The sequence below is a fragment of the Myodes glareolus genome, chromosome 18, assembly GCF_982192425.1.
Source record: "Myodes glareolus chromosome 18, mMyoGla1.1, whole genome shotgun sequence".
Lineage (NCBI taxonomy): Eukaryota > Metazoa > Chordata > Mammalia > Rodentia > Cricetidae > Myodes > Myodes glareolus.
In genome coordinates, this window is record NC_142043.1 from 18,897,778 (window position 1) to 18,917,017 (window position 19,240).

Below are 19,240 nucleotides of genomic sequence, written 5' to 3' on the forward strand. Positions count from 1 at the left end.
TTTCACACAGGTGTACACTGAAATAAGGTTATATCTACTCCTGGCCCCCTCCATCCAACTTTTCCCAAATCCTCACAGCTAAACGTCATGTCTTTTATTTATTTATTTATTTGGGGGATTGTAGCCCACTAAGCTCTGTGAGTGCTGCCTGTGTGAGCACATCTGTGGAGCTATCCTTGGAACGCGAGAAACCTACCAGTGGGCACATTTTCAGGAAAGAATGATTCTCCATCTTCAGCAACTTCATTATCCATATCCCCTCCCTAAGAGGTGGAACTGAAAGATCAACTATCCCATCTTTACTGGGATTTCTCTTAATTTTTTTATTTTCTAAAATTGAAGCATACTTACATTATGTTTCCTATTCCCATTCTCCCATCACCCTTTTTGAGTACCCTTTCAAATTCATGGGCTCTTTTCCTTAATGATATTTATATTCCTGGGGATTTTGTCTGACTTTATCTTGTTCAGATAACCACAGATGCTGTAATTCTGGGTACGAGAGCTAAGACTTATCAATAAGACATTTCACAGAATTCCTCCCTGGCCTGCAGCTCAAAAAACATTTTTTGTCTCCTTTTCTCCAATGTTCCCTGAACCTTGGTGATAGTTGTGTGTGGGGGTGTGGATGTGGGTGTGGGCAGGAGGTGGTGACAGAGATCCCTGCTTAGTGATAAATACTTGTTTTTTTTTTTATAATTCTCAGCACTTTGACTCCATTATGTATCCTGCCCCTGACTGCTGCCACTGCAAAATGAAGCACCTCTCACCAAGGTTGAGTACCTGGGTCTCAGAATATAAACACAAATACTAGGAAGGCCCTTTGGCAACTTGATCAAAATATATGACCTCCTCATCCATGGGATTTTGACCAGGATTACTGTACCAAGCTTGAAATTCCTTTCTGTGGATCAGTCCTCACATCTAATCAGAAAACAGTCAGTCACCCTATGACAATCATCCCACTATTGTACCAGTGAGCGTACCTTGACATTGTCTTCGGTCACTTACCATAAATATATGTCAACCACTATTTTTGAGAATACATTTGACTGAGAACATCTCAAAGCAACAGGGACATTTCCTCATTGCTATTTAGCTCACATAGTACCAAAAGGTACTGTGCTGGCTGTTAGGTAGAAAAGGCATGCCTGTCTGATCTGATGCTGGACTCTGGCTGCTGTAGCACTGATCTCTGTCTGCTCTTGACTTTGCATGTGACGAGCTCCTCTGACTTCTTCCCACCCTGACTTCCTTGGATTGGAAGGAATGGACTGTGTCCCAAATTTTTTTGTGAGCAGAAACAAATCCTTTCTCCATAAGTTGCTTTTGTCGTGTATTTTATCACAATATTAGGAAATAAAGTTAGGACCCTGCATTCTCTAAACTACTAGGAAGTACATAGATGAGAAGAACAACAATGTTTCTGAGTTTAGGGTCGGGGTGGGCTATGACACTCTATAACAAGAGTGGTGATATTAGTGGGAAGGTTGGCTCCAGAAACAATTGATGACAGGTGGGGCTGCAGGAACTCCAAACAGACTTGGATTTTTGATATACTACAAAATAACCCACCCGTAAGTACTAAATGTATATATACTTGAAAGTGATGTTTGGGGGAATTTAGTGACTCATGGTATGTGACCATGCTAGCTATCCCTATAATTTATCTAGGGGTCCCACACTTTTCTAACTAGTACCCTGAAGTTAGTATTGTATAACCCTTCAAATCCTCTGTGCTTTTGCTTGTCTTAAACCTGATTCAGAGCATGACATTGATACCTAATTCATGATATTCTGCTCATTGTACTGTTGGCACAGAAATAGCACAAGGAGTAAGATGCTTTTTCTCTGAAGTGAGAGAGAAAAACTTCAGTGTGCCTGATCCCATCACACCAACAAAATACTCAGGGATACTGTGGAACATGCTAGGTATCTCACTTAAAGAAAAAACATGTTATGTTTTATACATTTCACTATGCAAAGTGAAGCCGATTGGCTCATAGGCCTTTTCAAGATGGCCGGCTCTATGTGGAGAATGCTTCTCAGTCTCCATACTGGTAGCATAGTTTGACACAGGTAGCATGAGTTATAGGGAGCGCTGAACAAGAATGACTACAGTTCAAGCCATACGACCTACCTAGTCTTTGAGATTCATATTGCAGGGGGAAAAGTCCACGTAAAGTTTACAGGAAACTATTTGAATCACAATAAAGTGTCCCAGAACTTCTGGAAGAAGTTAATACCATATACACAGGTGAGTTATATATCTTCGAAAAATCAGCTCCTTATATGTTGCTAGACTCTGGTGAGTAAATAGTATGCAAACCATTGAATAGTATCTAATTATGCATTCAGAATTACCCAAATGCCCTGGGGTCTGCCTGAACTACCTTCTTACACTGACACAGCAACAACATACAACAATATGAATGGGACATCTAACATTTAACACAACCAAAACTAACAGTTCTACGGGAACAACATAAGTAGGCATCCCAAACTCTCATGTTATCTCCCACTGTTCCATTGTGCTTCTCCCTCAGCCTTCCTGGTGGAAATTGCATTCCATTATGGCCAGATAGCTGGAGAGAAGGCATACTTAATTCATGATAGATTGTCTTGACATGCAGGCAACAGCTAAAACCTGACTGTTTTTTTATATTGTCATGCACAGGCGTGGCCTTTATTGTCAGAAGTGAGAGAACACTCTCCTGTCAATGCTGGATCTGGTCAATCACTAGGAAAACGCACTTTTAACTACTTCATTTTTTATATTGAGCCCCTATAAGGCACCTTGCAGAGAATCAAGAATCAGTATTTGTTTGTTAAATAAAAGAGTCAATTCAACAAATATTTATTGTGAAAATACTCCCAACAGGTATCCAATAAATATTTGATAAAGTATTATGATTTTTATTAACACAGTATTTGCAACAACAGCTTGTAAAGGCAACTAATAACAACATAAAGAAATGATAAGAAAAAACACACAGAAAGCAATAGCTACATTCTGAATCTTTAGAAGAAGAAAAATTTCATGAATGAATATCCAATATCAATCAGCAGGCATAGTCATGGCATTTATATAAAGAGAAATATGGAGACAAGTGGGTGTGAGCTTAAAGGAACATGGATCCACTAACATCCATAATTCTAAAGAATAAAATATATATTTACATTTTTGAGCTAATGTGTAAGTTTTATAAAAGGGAAACTTCTTAGTGCAATGAATCCTTTTTTACTATGCAAACATTTGTAGATATTTGTCTAGGGAAATGGATGAAATTTGACTAATATATGGGCAGGAGACTCTGTAAAGTCATTCTTTAAATCAGATAGCTCTCATTCACACACAAGCCACAGATTATAAACTCTGTGTGTGTGTGTGTGTGTGTGTGTGTGTGTGTGTGTGTGTGGTTCTGATTCCCACAAAATTGATGTTCTAATTTAACATGTATAAATGAGACTTCCACACAGTAACCCATACTTCCTTCTATTTACTCAAATGATTTATTCATTGATTGCCCTAGAGAGACCTGTAAAAAGATATTTATTGATACTTTTTAGCTATAAAATATATAAACTATCAAAAAGGAGAGATTTATTTATCTGTACATCAGCAGTTGGTTCTGGAAGACTCAGGGCAAGGTGCATCTATCAACATGCCATCATGGATGAGGGCGGGCCTTGGGAGGGTGCACTCCTTCCTAAGGAGCTTTTGGAAGTTAGTAGTTCCTGAATGAGAAGAAACTATTTTCTTCAGTGGTGTAGGTACTGGTTGTTCATACTCTAGCAGACAACATTCCATCTGTGCTCAAGCAAGCAACACTAAATAAACCCAGTGAATTAACACATACAAATACAAGTAAGTAAGTATAAAGGAAGAAGTGGTTCAACAGGAGTACAGGGGTATAAGACAGGGTAATGGAATGAATACAACCAAAATACATTATATACATGTGTAAGGTTGCGAAAGTTCATGAGAAATGAAAACACCCAGAAGAATCTTAAAAGAAAAGAGACCAAGTCTTAGTGTCTAAATTCCACACACACGATTCCAACTATATGACATTCTGACAATGGGAAACCTATATGATATCAGTAAAGTGCATCGCTCCCCTAGGTATAAAGGAGAGATGGGGAGGGATGAATGGATGATGCACAGAAGGTTTCTCAACAGTGGAAACACTCTATGTCATTGTAACAGTAGACAGAATTTCTTATAGGCTTGTCCACCTTTGGAATGCACAATGCCAAGAGTGAACTTTAATGGAATCAATTAGCTTTGGGTGATAATGATGGGCTGCAGTGATCCATCAACTATAACAAACACCTATGTAAAACAGAACATTGACAGTGACAGAGAGAACACATGCTGGAGCAGGTGGGCTATCGGCACTTTTGCACTTTTATTCAACTTTGCAAACATTAAAATCTGAAAATGCTCTAAAAACTACAGTTTCTTTTTTTCATGAAAGAAGACTTAAGTAGTAGACTAATTTTTCTTTTTACATCTACTTGTTTGTGTGTCTTCTTTCTTAATAAGATCCCTCTCTGATTTTGATTTTCTGGTTTTGTTTATGTTTTACAAATAGTATAAAATATCTTGATCTGGTGTACATAGAGGTCAGAAAAGAATTTGTCCTAGGCATGCTCATGCTTAGGGGCAAAATAGCAGCCAAGCCTGCTGAGAAACTGAAGCCAAAAATAAGAAAACTCTCAGAAATGCATGGTTCTCTTGAAATACTCAATCCCTAATCTATAGAGATTTTATTCATCTACATGTTATCTGTAGTATATGCTTTAGGCTGATGCATGAGACATTGTTCAGAGTCAACTTCCTGTATAGTCTCCCATCTGTCACTCTATGCACACAGAAACTATGCCCAATTTCATGCTTAAGTTTTCCAGGTATATTTGTAACTAGATTTTGGCATAGAGATACTGTCAGGTCAGTGGGAAGGAAGCAAGAGCCATAGGGTGGTGACCTCAGAAAGTCAGTAGGGGGGAAAGACAATGGCCTGGGATTTCTTCCTTTTCACAACACAGATAGCATGCCTGGAGCTCAAATGTCCACCTTGTGAGCAGGAGGCAGAGAACTGAATGCTCAAGACAGTGGATCAGGTACTATAAAGAGATGTGGTACTTTGCCAGCCCGGGACTGTTTATGTCTAATCCTCCTTCTTGAGAAAATATTAAAAATGAGTCTGTCATCATTGGCTTTCTGTTTTTCTTTGTTTTGTTTGGTTTTTACAGTCAACTCAACCCATACATAATGCATCTACTTTAATATCAAATAGACTTTTTTGTTCTATTCACCGGAGGAAAATGACAACCTACATATTTATAGTTTATATTGAGTTTATGTTAGTAATCTACATTGAATTAGAAGTTTTCCGACTTAAGAAATTCATTATAGAATCTGATTAACCTCCCTGGTGAAATTAACAATGTATACATTCAGAATAAATTGGATGCTTATGATTGACATGGTCCCATCCACGGAAGGATTCCAAAGAAGACATTTTCCCAAGAGCAGCAAATGCCAATGGGAAACACAAGGCAAAAGGACTGTAAAGGCCAATAATGTGAAAACCTGTGTGTTTTTTTTTAGACTCAATGCATTCTGTCACATAATGTGACTCTTCTGATGAAGTCTGTTCCATATACGCACAGATATGGCAGTATCTATTCATCTATATTCCTCCTCAAAAGCACACATTTGAGCAGAAAGTATCTTCTTGGAGTTAGTATGCGATTTCTGGGGAACTTCACTGTGTTATGTCTCCCTGTCTCTGTCCCTGCGGGTAGGCATCTGTATGCAAATTCACATGAAATTTAGATGTGAACTCAGATAACTTCCTATGTAATAGAAGAGTACAAACTCACTAGATGTGTGCTGCTCATATTCAATGATTTGAAAATAAAGGTGGCATAAAATATGGTATCTGAAGCTTTGTATAACTGATCTGGAGAGGCAAGCTGTGTCCAAAATTGCAATTACTTTGTCTCTGTTATGTTATGTGATGAAAACTTGTACTAGACCAGAGGAAGCAATAACTCGCTGTCATTAAAATCTGTGTAGTAAATAACAAATTAAATTTTTCTCCAAAGTTAAAAATAATTGGACAAAAAAATCTAATTTTCAATTTTGTCCTTTTGTTTGTTGAGCAAGCTACATCTAAATATTAGAGATGCAAAATTGAATAGCTCACTGGACTTTTGCTATGTTAAATAAAATAACATCTGTTTTATATAAATTCTTAATACCAGTATTATATGTGTGTATATATGAATACACACACACACATATATATAAACACACACATACATATATATATATATATACATACATACACACACATGCACACACACACACATACACACACACACACACACACACACACACACACACACACACACATATATATATATATATATATATATATATATATATATATATATATAGACACCAAATCCAAAAAGATTCAATTTAAAAATGAGGTGCAGACTTAAAGAGTGAATTCTCAATAGAGGACTCTCAAATGGCATAAAATATTTAATGAAATATTTATAATCCTTGACAATCAGTGAAATACAAATAATAAAAAGTGTGAGATTCGATATTACACCTGTTAGAATGGGTTTAGGATCAAAACCACAAACAACAGTTTATGCTGGAGAAGATGTGGAGCAAGGGGAACACTCCTCCATTGTTAATGAGAAGGCAACTTTGTTCATTGTTAATGAGAAGGCAATTTGTCATGAGAAAATATGACAGTTTCTCAGAAAATTGAGTCAGTCTATCTCAAGACCAAATTATAGCACTCTTGGGTATACACCCAAAGGATATGTCATCATACCACAAAGAAACTTGCTCTAGCCAGAAACTAGAAACAACATAGTTGTCCCCCAACCAAGAATGGATTTAAAAAATGTGGTGCATTTATACAATATTCTCAGCTGTTAAAAACAATGACATTAGAAAATTTATAGGCAAATGAATGAAACTAGAAAAGATCATTTTTGGTGTATTAACCAAGACCCAGAAAGACAAATATGATATGGCCTTTTGATAGGGCAAACTTAGATAGGTGGGGAAAACAGAACGGAATGCTGGGAGGAAGGAAGCCAGCAGAGAGAACCGCCATGGAGACAGCCACCAGGTCAGACATGCTGAATCTTTCCCAGTAAATCATGACCTCATGGTGACATACAGATTATTAGAAATGGGTTAATCAAGATGTGAGAGTTAACCAATAAGAGGCTAGAGCTAATGGGCCAGGCAATAATTTAATTAAAACAATTTCTGTGTGGTTATCTCGGGGGTTAAGCTTGCTGGGTAGCGAGATGCAGTCTGCTCCTCCTACTACAGTACTCATCTATAAGTGGATATCAACCGTAAAGCAAAGGAGAAACATACTACAAACAAAGACACAGAGAAGCTAAGTAAGAGGGTTCGGGGTGGGGGGTTTGCAAGAATCTCACTGTGAAGGGAAAATAGAGTAGATACTGCCAGTGGATGAGGGTGGGGCAAAGGAAAGGGAATGGGGATGGAAACAGGAAGAATCAGGTGAGGGGGAGGATGGAGGGGAGAGTACTGGGAGAGATTACTGGATCTGGAAACCTAGAGCAATGGAAACTCCCAGAAAGCTGAGGGTGACCCCTGCTAAGACTCCTTGCAATGAGAAATATGGGGCCTAAACTGGCCATCCCGTTACCAGGCAAGACTTTCAGGGGAAGGAGTGGAACACCAACCCAGCCACAAACCCTTCAGGCCCTTGTCCTGCCTACAAGATGTTCTGGAGTAAAGATGGCACAGAAATTGTGGGAGTGATCAACTAATGATGTGGTTCATCTGGTGAGATTGATCCATACACTGAGAGGGAGCTCTCACTTGAAGGCCAAGATCCAGAGCCAGGATACCCCAGAGACCTAGGACAGAGCTAAATAGGAATGGCTAAAAAAATCAATGTAATGATTCCTATTAATATTCTGCAGGTCTCATAGATTGGTGCTTAGCCCACCTGTTATTGGAAAGGCTTCACCCCATAGCTGATGGGAACAGATGCAAGACCTACAGCCAAACATTAGGCAGAGCTCAGAGAATCCTATGAAGGGAGGAAGGATTGTAGGAGCCAGAGGGGTCAAAGGCACTGCAAGAAAACCCACAAAACCAACTAACCTTATCTCATAAAGGCTTACAGAGAGACAACCTGGGATCCTGCAAGGGGCTGACCTAGGCTCTCTTCATATATGTTACAATTGTGTAGCATAGTTTCCTTAGAGACTCCTAACAGTGAGAATAGAGGTTGTCTTTGACTCTGATGCCTGCTTTTGGGACCCATTACTCATAATGGTTTGCCTCATTATCCTTAGTCTCATTCCAACTTGATACACCATGACTGATTGAAATACATGGAAGGTCAGGCTGTATCTGAAAAGAAATAGTGAAGGAGGAGACAGGATTGAGGGTAGAGGGAAGGGCAGGGACCAGGAATTGGAAGGAGGACAGGGAGATATAAAAACAAAAAAAATAAATAAATAAAAAATGAAAAAAAAAACAGAAAGAATTTTAACTTAAAATTTACACAATCTATATTAATTGCTATTCTATTGTTGTAAAAAAGACACTCTGACAAAGGCAAGTTATAACAGAAAATATATGACTGGGGACTTGCTTACATTTTCTATGATCTTCATGGAAAAAACATGGTGGCAGATAGACATGGTGCTGGAACAATACCTGAGTGCTTATATCCTTATCTATAGGCAGAAGGCAGAAAAATGAGACCTGACTGTCCTGGGCTTTTGAAACTTTAAAGTCACCCCCAGTGACACACCTCCAAGAAAACTACACCTCTTAATCCTTCCTAAGGAGTCTGCCAACTGGGAACCAAACGTTCAAGTATATGAGCCTAGGAGGGCCATTCTCATTCAAACCAACCCATGTTCTGCCATGGTGTTTTAGCTCTGTGTTATTAAGTCATTTTTCATTTGGGCATTTAGTAAATGTTTCCTGAGTGACATCTATGAGGCACAATGCCAAGTATAAAAGCACGAGAGTGAATGCTACATAAACAAGGGTCCCTACAGGAGAATTAGCGAAAAAAATTCAACTATGAAAACCTATGAAAGAAAATGTATTCAGAATACTGCAGAGGGGTCTGAAGCTGGTCTTGTGGAAGGGGGTGAATGTCACTAAATATTTGCATCCTTTCCCATCATCTGAACTCGAAGGACTACATACATTACCAACCTTTCAACACTATTCCTGACCGTGATAAAGGCAGAAAATGCTGAGTTCCCGGAGAGTGTCCATTTTCTGGAAGGGTAACTTGAACCTTTGCCAACCTCAACCAAAATATATATATAAATAAACAATGGGATCCATCTATATGCAGCTGTATCGAAAATTGTATTCCATATGTGACAACATATTACTAAAACAGAAAAACCGTGGCTCCCATCTGCCTGTTGGGATGCATGGCGTCTCTCTCTTCCCTGTAATGTTAGACTTTATTGCATTTGTCGGCAGCATATTCCATTTTAATATTTGATAAATAGATAGGGGAGGAATTGTTCCGAGCTCACAATCCCGCGCTGCTTCGGCTGTTCACCTCCCTTTTGAAGCAAAACTCTCTATCCTCAAACTAATATCCCCCTCAAAAGAAAAATCAATTTAAAATGACTGTGGAAATGTGTTTATTTTTCTACCCTCAGGATTAAAAAAGCTGAGAAATGATTAATAATAATTTGTCTGCAAAGATAATGTGGGCGTTTTAGGGGGCTGTGTGATTTCGCATCTTTAATTTTCATCAGGGCTAACATTTTATCATTAAAACTGCATGAATGTATAGAGAGAAAGATAAAGCAAAGGAGAGAGGGGGGTAATACGTCTGATCTCTTAGGCGGTATTTCCTATATTTCAGATTTCTACATTGTCTGACCCCATTTCAGTCAATTTTCCATAGCCTGCCTGTCTCCTATCCGCTGAGGGAACACACCAGTGCTGTGTTTATGCTAATTTTATGCTCTCTGAGTTGTGTCTGTTATTCAAAGCAGTTGAAGCAGTTATTGCCAGTAATCTTATTTCTGTGGGAGCCCCAGGGCAGACGAGGGCTCAAAATCAGGCCTGCAGACCGAGGCGAAGCCATCACAGCCTGCTGGTAAATGGCAGTTCTTTCTCTCCGAATCTGATATCAGTTACTTCGCAAACACAGTAATAAAATGAAACAAATCAGATTTTCAAGTAAATAAACCAGACTTCAGTGGGAAGCAACAATGGTCAGGGCAACAGGAGTTTAATAAGTGATACATAGGGGGAAAGACGAAGCACTATGGACTGCTCCGGTTCTGCTGCTATTTTAAAGCAGCCCGTGAGCCACCCCAGTATCAAGGGAAGGGGTTTTAATGCAGAGAATAGGGAGACACAGAGCTGACCGCAAGCAAAGCCAGCAGCGAATTAAATGCATACTTTCTCCGACTAAAAGTCAGGAAAGGTACTGAGGAAATGTATTAAGTGTTCCTGGAAAGTGACAGAGATCTTGTGCAGACAAAAGGATGACAAAGACAAATGGAATTGTCTCTTCTCTTACTAGCAATAGGCACCATTTAGAAATCTCAAGAAAATGCACAAAGCAAGCGTTGCTCGTATTCTTTCCTGACATTTGTTCCACAGGGGAATGGGTGAGCCATATGGTGAAGAGGCAAGAGAACTGGGTGAAGTCTCTTCTAGATCAGAGAATTGTGAACTTATATCATCCACTTTTTTTCACTTTACGTTTTAAGTTCTTACTTGTATTTCCTCTAAGATGGTTGCTCACTCCACTCCCCTTCACTATCTCTTCATTTTCTGTGTGCCCTCGAAACGGCAGAGTAAGCGAGCAAACAGGATCTGATTGTTACCACTGCCACCGTTTCTCTCTCAGCGGGGAGAACTATTTAAAAGTCTGGGATTAGTGTTATGTTAATAAACTTAGAAATTTATTTTTTTTCTTTAATCTTAAACATCTCGCTCTAATTCTGCTTAGTAGTTGGCACATCTTCCACTTATCCATCTACACATCTCCCTGGCCATCCACCCACCTACACCCGAACCCATCCATCCATCCTTCCACCTTGTATCCATTTATTCTATAAACATATGTTGTCTGTCTAGTTTGCTGCATACATTGCTGTCAAAAGCAAAGTGGGAAAGAAATTGCACAGAATTGTGGGTATGTTCATTGCTCATTCTTTAACTACTGCAAGTAAGGGTTGTAGAAAATCCTGGGAGACAGAGATGTCCTGGTGTGTGGAGACAGTTTTTGAGAAAGTTGTTTCTGGGTTCAATTTTGAAAAAGAGAACATTTTAATCAAAGAAAAATGAGAAAAGCATCTCTGGTAGAGGGTGGAGAGAGTTAATTTGAAGAAAATAAGAGCACAGACACCAGTGTCAATGGCAAAGAGATCAAGGAAGTAGTAAAGATAGAAATCTACGTAACCGGACTCTCATGAGTTTTGCTGGGTAGTGTTACTGTGCTTCCTCTACTTAGCCTTTTTCTCTGATAATTTGTAGATGCTGGTTACCCCAGTAACTCTTAAAGTTGAAGCAGGATACACATTCGAAAATGACAGCAGATTTGTAGTCAGTAAAGAAATAATTAAATTCTCTGTCTGGTCTCATTCTTAACAGAAGGCAAAAGGGTTATACTTCTAAGATGATAAATCAAAAAAGAGTTTTGACTTAAGCATGCAAGTAATGGAATAAAAGGGAAAATTACCAATTGCAGAGAATTTCTTAGTGTTCAGATTTTAAAATAGAAAAAACCGTGGTGTTTACAAATCCATCAGTGTTATTTAAAGAAACTGTCTTATTCAAGACAGTTATACCATACTACTACATTGGTGCCTTTAATGTAAATATTCAAGTCTCAGACTGACTCACCTACAATGAGCCCTACTGAGCTCACACATACACTAAGGGTTCCCACATCACCTCATTTTACATATAAATATAGAGCCAGAAATAAACTGATTTGGGAAGCTGATCGAAACATTCAAAGATGATGAAGAACATACAAGCAAGCGTAGTGTGTGTGTATATATGTGTGTGTATGTGTGTCTGTCTGTATATATGTGTGTGGTACACATGCATATGTATGTATCTTAGAGGAGTAAGAGAAGACATTCCCTTCACGAAACAAGAATGGGCATTATAAGTAAAGAATGCTAAGAATCTTAAACTGTCAAAGCAAGAAATCAGAAAAACTTTAAGGAAATGTTTAAATGATAGGGGACACAGAGATAGTCAAGCAAAATTATTTTATTTAAAATCCAAAAACTTACAGATAATAAGCCTATTTCATGCCTAGCACAATTAATGATAAAGCATGTGTAATGGTGAATTTTAGAATATGAATAAAGACAATATTTTCAAAACCTCTTAGAAAGAAAAACAATTAGAATAAGATGAACCTATAAACAACCAAAGTTTGGAGGCAATAATTAGGCTACTTTGAAATCTTTAAAAAGTGATTTCTAATCTAGTGTGTGCTCACTATAGGATGAGCACAAAGCAAACATGCTTTCACACAGGTATGTTTTCAGAGACTGACTTCTCCATAAACTTTGATTAGAGAATGTATCCGAGTCAATGACTGAATTAATAAAGGGAAAAGATGGGTTCCAGAGGCCATAGGTTAACCTAGGAAGAAGAAAAGGCATCTCCATTCCAGAAAAACAGTGTAGACACGTCTCAAACTCCACAGCTGCAAGATCTAGAAATTAAGTCATTCAAATGGGAAGAAACGGGTGAGACCTTCCGAAAACATGCTCCAAATGAATCAGAGACTTAAAAAACCCATGTGTCTTGATTATATTGACGGTATTCTATGCGTGTGCTGGAAAATATGAGCCTGAGTTAGTGACAGGAACATAGAAAAAGATGCAAGTAGAAAAGAGCAATTATTAATTTTTATGCAATCAAGATTTAATACAAGTTAGAAAAATGGTAACTATGAGAGAGGATTGATATCAAAAGTAAGCAAGCTAGATATGCTAATGATCAAGTTTCATTAAATGTTTCTTATATACGAAAAACTCTCCTATATGCTTCTTTGGATAAACAGTTATAAGGTTCTATGTTATAGTATTCCTGATTGCCTACAGTCCCAGCTGAAGGCTTTCCCCCAAAATCACAATGCCAATATACAAATGTCTGAGAATGTTCCTAATCACATACTAATTGTCCTTTCTATACTGCTTCCCTGCCATTCATTACTCCAAATAAGACAAAATAGGACCAATTTCCCGATATCTTCAAGTCCCACACAATAATGATACAGCAAACAATGACCTTAGTTACCAAGTAGTGTCAGTTTCCGTGCTACCTGTCTCTTGCTTGGGTCTCTTGAATACTGAATTCATGTCTATTGCCCCCAAGCTGAGGGCATTTCTAGGAGGCCAAGCTTCTATTACTAAATCGTGGAGTGTTCCAGTCAAACTGGAAGTGATCAGTCACCACATATTGATCAGAATGTTAACTATAGCATTTAAGGTAGCAACACACTGATCTCAGGCATGCCTATTTTCCCATGAGGCTCTAAGTTTGATCTGAGTGTCAAGGAGAAAACATATTTGGAAAAACGTGTCTTTCTTCTATTATTTCTCATTTGGTGATTATAAATACTGATATGTTGGTGAGAGTTCCTTGTGTATAAGAGGAGAAAACCCTGAGCTACTAGTCTACCCTTCATAGACAAAGTGATCCAGGTGAAGAACCAAACAAATCTCAAGAGAATCATTGTAAATACAAAGCCTCACCCTTGACTCATTGTCAATGTAAGATTACAAAGAAAGTGACATGGCTGGCAGAGGTCACTCCGAATATCTTTATATGATTCGGCTCGCATTGGCCAGCCAATGCAGGAGAAAATCTGCAGTGATGAAGACAAGGTACAGTACCTGAAAGTTAGTAGTCTACATTCAAGGCATTAATGGCGCTCTTGAGAAAATTCTACAGGATCTGTGCTATTGATTTATTGTGTTGCTATTATTTCAGTTCACCAAAAAAATTTCAAATGTGGAAGATTTTGAATATCATACCATGAACTCTTCTCAGAAAAAACCATATAGAAATAGTAAAATTTATTGTTTTAAGAATTACTATGTTAGATTTAAAATGTTTTGTGATATAAATATAACTAGTAAATTATAAAGTCAATAGACAGTTTATAGCTCATTTTATTATCCATAACATAAATATGTCTTTATGAAGTTGTGTATGGTCATCTTAGCCCCAGATTGTATTTTACTCTGTAATACAACTTATTTAAATAAATAGGATCAATTCCATATCAGATATTTTTTGTATGATTGCTTGACAAAAAGAAATATATTTATCTAAGAACTTTAAGATATTGGTATTAGTCTTCTATATGTTTAATTTTTGTAACCTGAAAAGATGTACAATGGTATCAAACAGTTTTATCATTTTCCTAAGGTGAATGTTATTGAAAATTAATTGCTAATCTACTGCATTTTCATTTCCTTTTTTGACATATTTAAACTAAGACCTTTATATACTGCAATTGAAGAGTTTTGTTTACTTGTTTCATTATGTTTTACTATGCACTTGGAGAATTCTCTACTATAATTTGATTTTGAGTACTTTGTTGCATTTGTGACTTGCAAAAGTATTTTTCAATCCATAGACTGTCTTTTGATTTTCTACATTGAATGTTGTACAGGGATTTAAGAAATATCTGACCTACAACTTATCAACGTAGTTTTGTTTGAATTCTACTGTGGGTGCATGCTGTCTGGGTATTTTCTTTTCTCTTAAATTTATTTCCACAAATATTTTTGTTTTCTGTATCATATTAATTTTCTTTTCTTTTTGTTTGCTTTAGAGATAGGGCTTCTCTCCCTGTTTGCTTTCCATCACTGTGTTAAACACCACAGCCAAAAGCAACTTAGAGAGAAACGGTTTATTTCATCCTAGAGCTTGCAGTCTATCTTCAAAGGAAGTCAAGACAGGAAATGAAGGTGAGATTTGAGGCCAGAGCTATAGCTGAAGCCACGGAACAAATCCATTTACTGTCTTGTTCACTCTTCTTTAGCTTGCTTGGCCTCCTTTCTTGTAGAACCCAGGACCACCTGCCCAGGGGTGGCATCATCCACACTGATCTGAGCACTCTCTCCTACATGAATCATCATGAAAATGTCCCACTTGTTGTCCGCCATATTTTCAGAGAGAGGCATTTTTTCATCTTTGAGATTTCAAAGACGACCCCAGCTTGTGTCAAGTTGCCAGAAGAGCATTCCTGCACGGCCTTTAATTGGGAACCGAGACTCACGATTAGGAATGGCTAGACCGGGATGCCTACTATCTCCAGCTCCCCATACTGGGATTTGTTACTTTGTGACACCACCAATTAATTGTCTGTAATGGGGACCTGGTAATCAAACTGAGATCTTCAGGTCTGTACAGCATACACATTACCAACTGAGAAACTCGTAAATGAGTTTTAGGTCAAAGCTTAACTTATTTTAAGCTATTTGTGTCCCAGTGTGACAAAAGTATATTCTTTTTTTCGTACTTGATTTTTGTTTTATGAACACTTATGCAATATACATATACACATATATATGTACATATATGTACATATATGTACATATATATGTACATATATATGTATGTATATCATGTGTATGGTATACAACCTGCATAATGTACAAACATTAATATGAGTGCATTCAGGTAAACTAAGCTATCTTTTCACAAAGATACTTATGTATGTATTTAAAGCACCTATAAACATTCTACTGGTAACTTTTTTATATATAACATTGTTATTAACTATTCTCAACATGCTGCATGTAGGATCCTTGGTCTCTCCACACGCTAAGGTAACTTTTCACCTTCAGCCAACATCTCCTCACCCACCCCTCCTTCTCTGTTAACTACTATGGTCCAGCAATACTGTAATTTTGACAAATTACAAATTCTGAGTGTGAGCAAGGAAGTGTATAAAGGGGAAGAAGCTCCAGTGAGCCCAAGTCTGAGTGAATGTGTATTTTGATAAGAATGAGACTTGTCTGAGTTGAGTCTGCGATCAATTGCCCCATGGTACATTGGCAAAACCATTACCCATGTGGCTAGGCACAAGAGGGCTGACCAAACTTTCCTTGAGAGTTTTCCTATGAGTGCTTATGGATGATCCATTTGTGTGTGCATAGACTGGCAATGGCAGCTTCCTCCTCCTAGATGTTTGCAACCTGAGACTGCTCACCTACAGACACCTCTTATGGAGACTGGATAATCCTTGACTCTCACTACCTGGGCTTTAGCTCATAAACACACGGAGGTTTATGGTTGCAGTGGTATCAGGTTGAAAACCCCATGTGACTCCAGCTTTGTTGTATGTGTGTCTGTCTGTCCTTTCCTCACTCCCTCACCATCCCTAGCCTGGCTTCCAGAACCCAAGTAGTAAGAGAAATGGCAAGGTGATATATTTATTTTTGTTTCTGATCTCTCTTGCAATCATGTCTTCTTTGGTTCATTTTGTCACAAATGACGTGATTTTCTTAATTTTAAGGCCAAAATCTATCCAATTGTGTTTGTATACCAGAATGATTTTTATCTTATCATCTGTCAACCACGTAAGTTGTTTCAAAATCTTTGCTGGCTTGAGTTATGAAATTCAGTTATGAAAAATGGAACGTGGCTGGCTCTATGGAGTACTGATTTCATTTCTTCTGATACCTACCTGCAGAAGATAATTGCTGGATCAAATTGTGGTTGCATTTTAAATTTTTTGAGAAACAGTTGTTTTCCATACAAATACAATGATTTGCACTTCATACAATACAACCTTGGGAAATGATGTCTGTACTCTGATTCCCACCATTTTTTTTCAACTGTTGCATATCAAATCCAGGTCCCTGTCGTGTTGGGCAAGCACTCCTGTAGTCAGGTTTTTCTTTGGGTCATCCATCAGTTCACAAAATAGCAACAGCGAGACTTATTATTAATTATGAAACCTTGACCTTTGCTTAGGCTTGTCCCTCTAACTCTTATAATTTAAATTAACTTGCTTATATTAATCTGAATTTTACCATGGAGTTTTTATTACCTTTATTTCATTCTGTATGTCCAAATCTCCGCATCTCTATGGCGTCACCTGTGCTCCTCAATTATCCTTGTCATCTCTCTGCCCTGAAATCCCATCTATCTCTCCTGCCTAGCTATTGGCTATTCAGCTTTTCCTTATGCCAGTCCCAGCAATGCCTCTCCACAGTGTGCAAATATCTCACAACTCACTCTTTCACTGAGCTATAGTCCAGCTTTTTTGTCACACTCTTACCAATATTTGCTTCCTGTTAAATCTTCAGAAATAGAGATCCTAGATGAAGTAAGGTATGAACTACATAGCGGTGTTTAGATTTGTATTTTCCTAATGATTCGTGATGCTACCTATTTCATAAGATAGCTATTGCTACAGTTTCATAAGTACTATGGGTTTTTTTTCTGTATTGGAAAAATATCTTTTAAGGTGTTCTGGCTATTTTTCAATCAGTTTACTTGTTATATTCATTTACTATTCCTCAGATTGAGCTATTGCATTTGTCACATATGCCAGATGATTGTTTCTTCTCAGAACCATAGATTAGATTTTTCTCCAATTAATACACATATTCCTTTATTATTTTGATTATTGACGTTGCTATACAGAAGCTCTTTGGCTAAAAATGAGTTATATTTGCCTTCTTTTGTTCTCCTTTTCCACTTCTTCCTTATTTTCTTCCTTTCTTCTTTTCTTTGTCCTCCCATACACTTTGTGATAGTTTTTCACTGGGTAGTCCTGGCTGTCCTGGAACTTGGTATGCATACCAGGCTGGACTCCAACTCAGAGAGATCTGCTTGTTTCTGCCTCCCATGTGCTGGGACTAAAAGTATGTGCCACCATGCTCAACATGCCTTTGTTTCATTAGCTTTAATATAATTTTTTTTTAAAAAAAAAACTATCAAGACCAACATTAAGGAGTTTTCCTACTATGCTCTCTTTTAGTAGATTTTTTTCAGGGTTTATGTATACTCTTTATTTCATTTTGATTTGGAAGGTTTTATAAGACAGAATTTAATATTACTTTCAACTTGCATATCTAGACATTGAGTTTGTTGACATCATCTATTTTTAAATCATATTTTATGTGTATTATTGTTTTGTCTGCACATATACCACATGCATGCCTTCTGCCAGCAGAAGACAGGAGAAGCTGTGGAATCCTCTGTAACAAAAGTTAGGCAGTTGTAATACATGTTGGACTGGGAAGAGAAGCTGAGTCCTCTGCAAGAACAGCAAGTGTTCTAAACACTTCAGCCATTTCTTCAGGCTCCTAGACCCAATTTACTAAAGAGACAGATCCCATGGTAAAGTCCTAGTGTGTTTTTTTTCTTAACAAATAACTCAACCGCATATACCTGTTGTGCATGTGTGTGTGTGTATGTGTGTGTGTGTATTTTGTTGCTGTTGTTCTATTTTGTTTTGTGTTTGTGCTTTGTTGCTTGTTGTTTTCGGGAGCTGAATCTGGTTTTAGGACAGCTTCATGCTACTTTGATTATTATGGATATGTAAAACAACATAATACAAGAAAGTTTGTTGTCTCAAACTTTACTCATCTTTCTTGAAACTGCTTTATTTGAGGTCATATATGCTTCCACAAAAATTTTATTATTGTTTTACATATTTCTTTAAAAATTGGTGTTATGGGGATTTCATAGAGATGGTGTTGAATCTATATGTCACTTGGAGGAATGGAAATTTTATGGTATTTAACCTCTGTTTTATTTTTGATTTTGTTTATTCTAGGCTTCTAGTTTTTTGTTTTGTTTTATTCTTTGTCTTGGTCCAATTTCTAAATTCTGTTTACATTTTAAAATAAAAATCCTATTTTTGGACCAAATTTTCCTTACAGTTTTCCCAGAACTTGGATTATTTTTGTGTCAAACATTTTTATTCTATTCCTCTTGATAATCTCATTAGTTTATCCTTTTAAAGATCACTAGGATGTAAAGGTAACTACTGATCTGGTGCCTTCTTTGAAATACAAAAATCTATCACTAACCTTCCCTCTTATTAATGCCTTTAGAATGTTTCATGTTCCCATGCTATATTTTTACATTTCTTTTTATCTCAATTTTTATTGAAAATAGATTCTTTTTATGAATATATCCTGATTACAGTTTCCC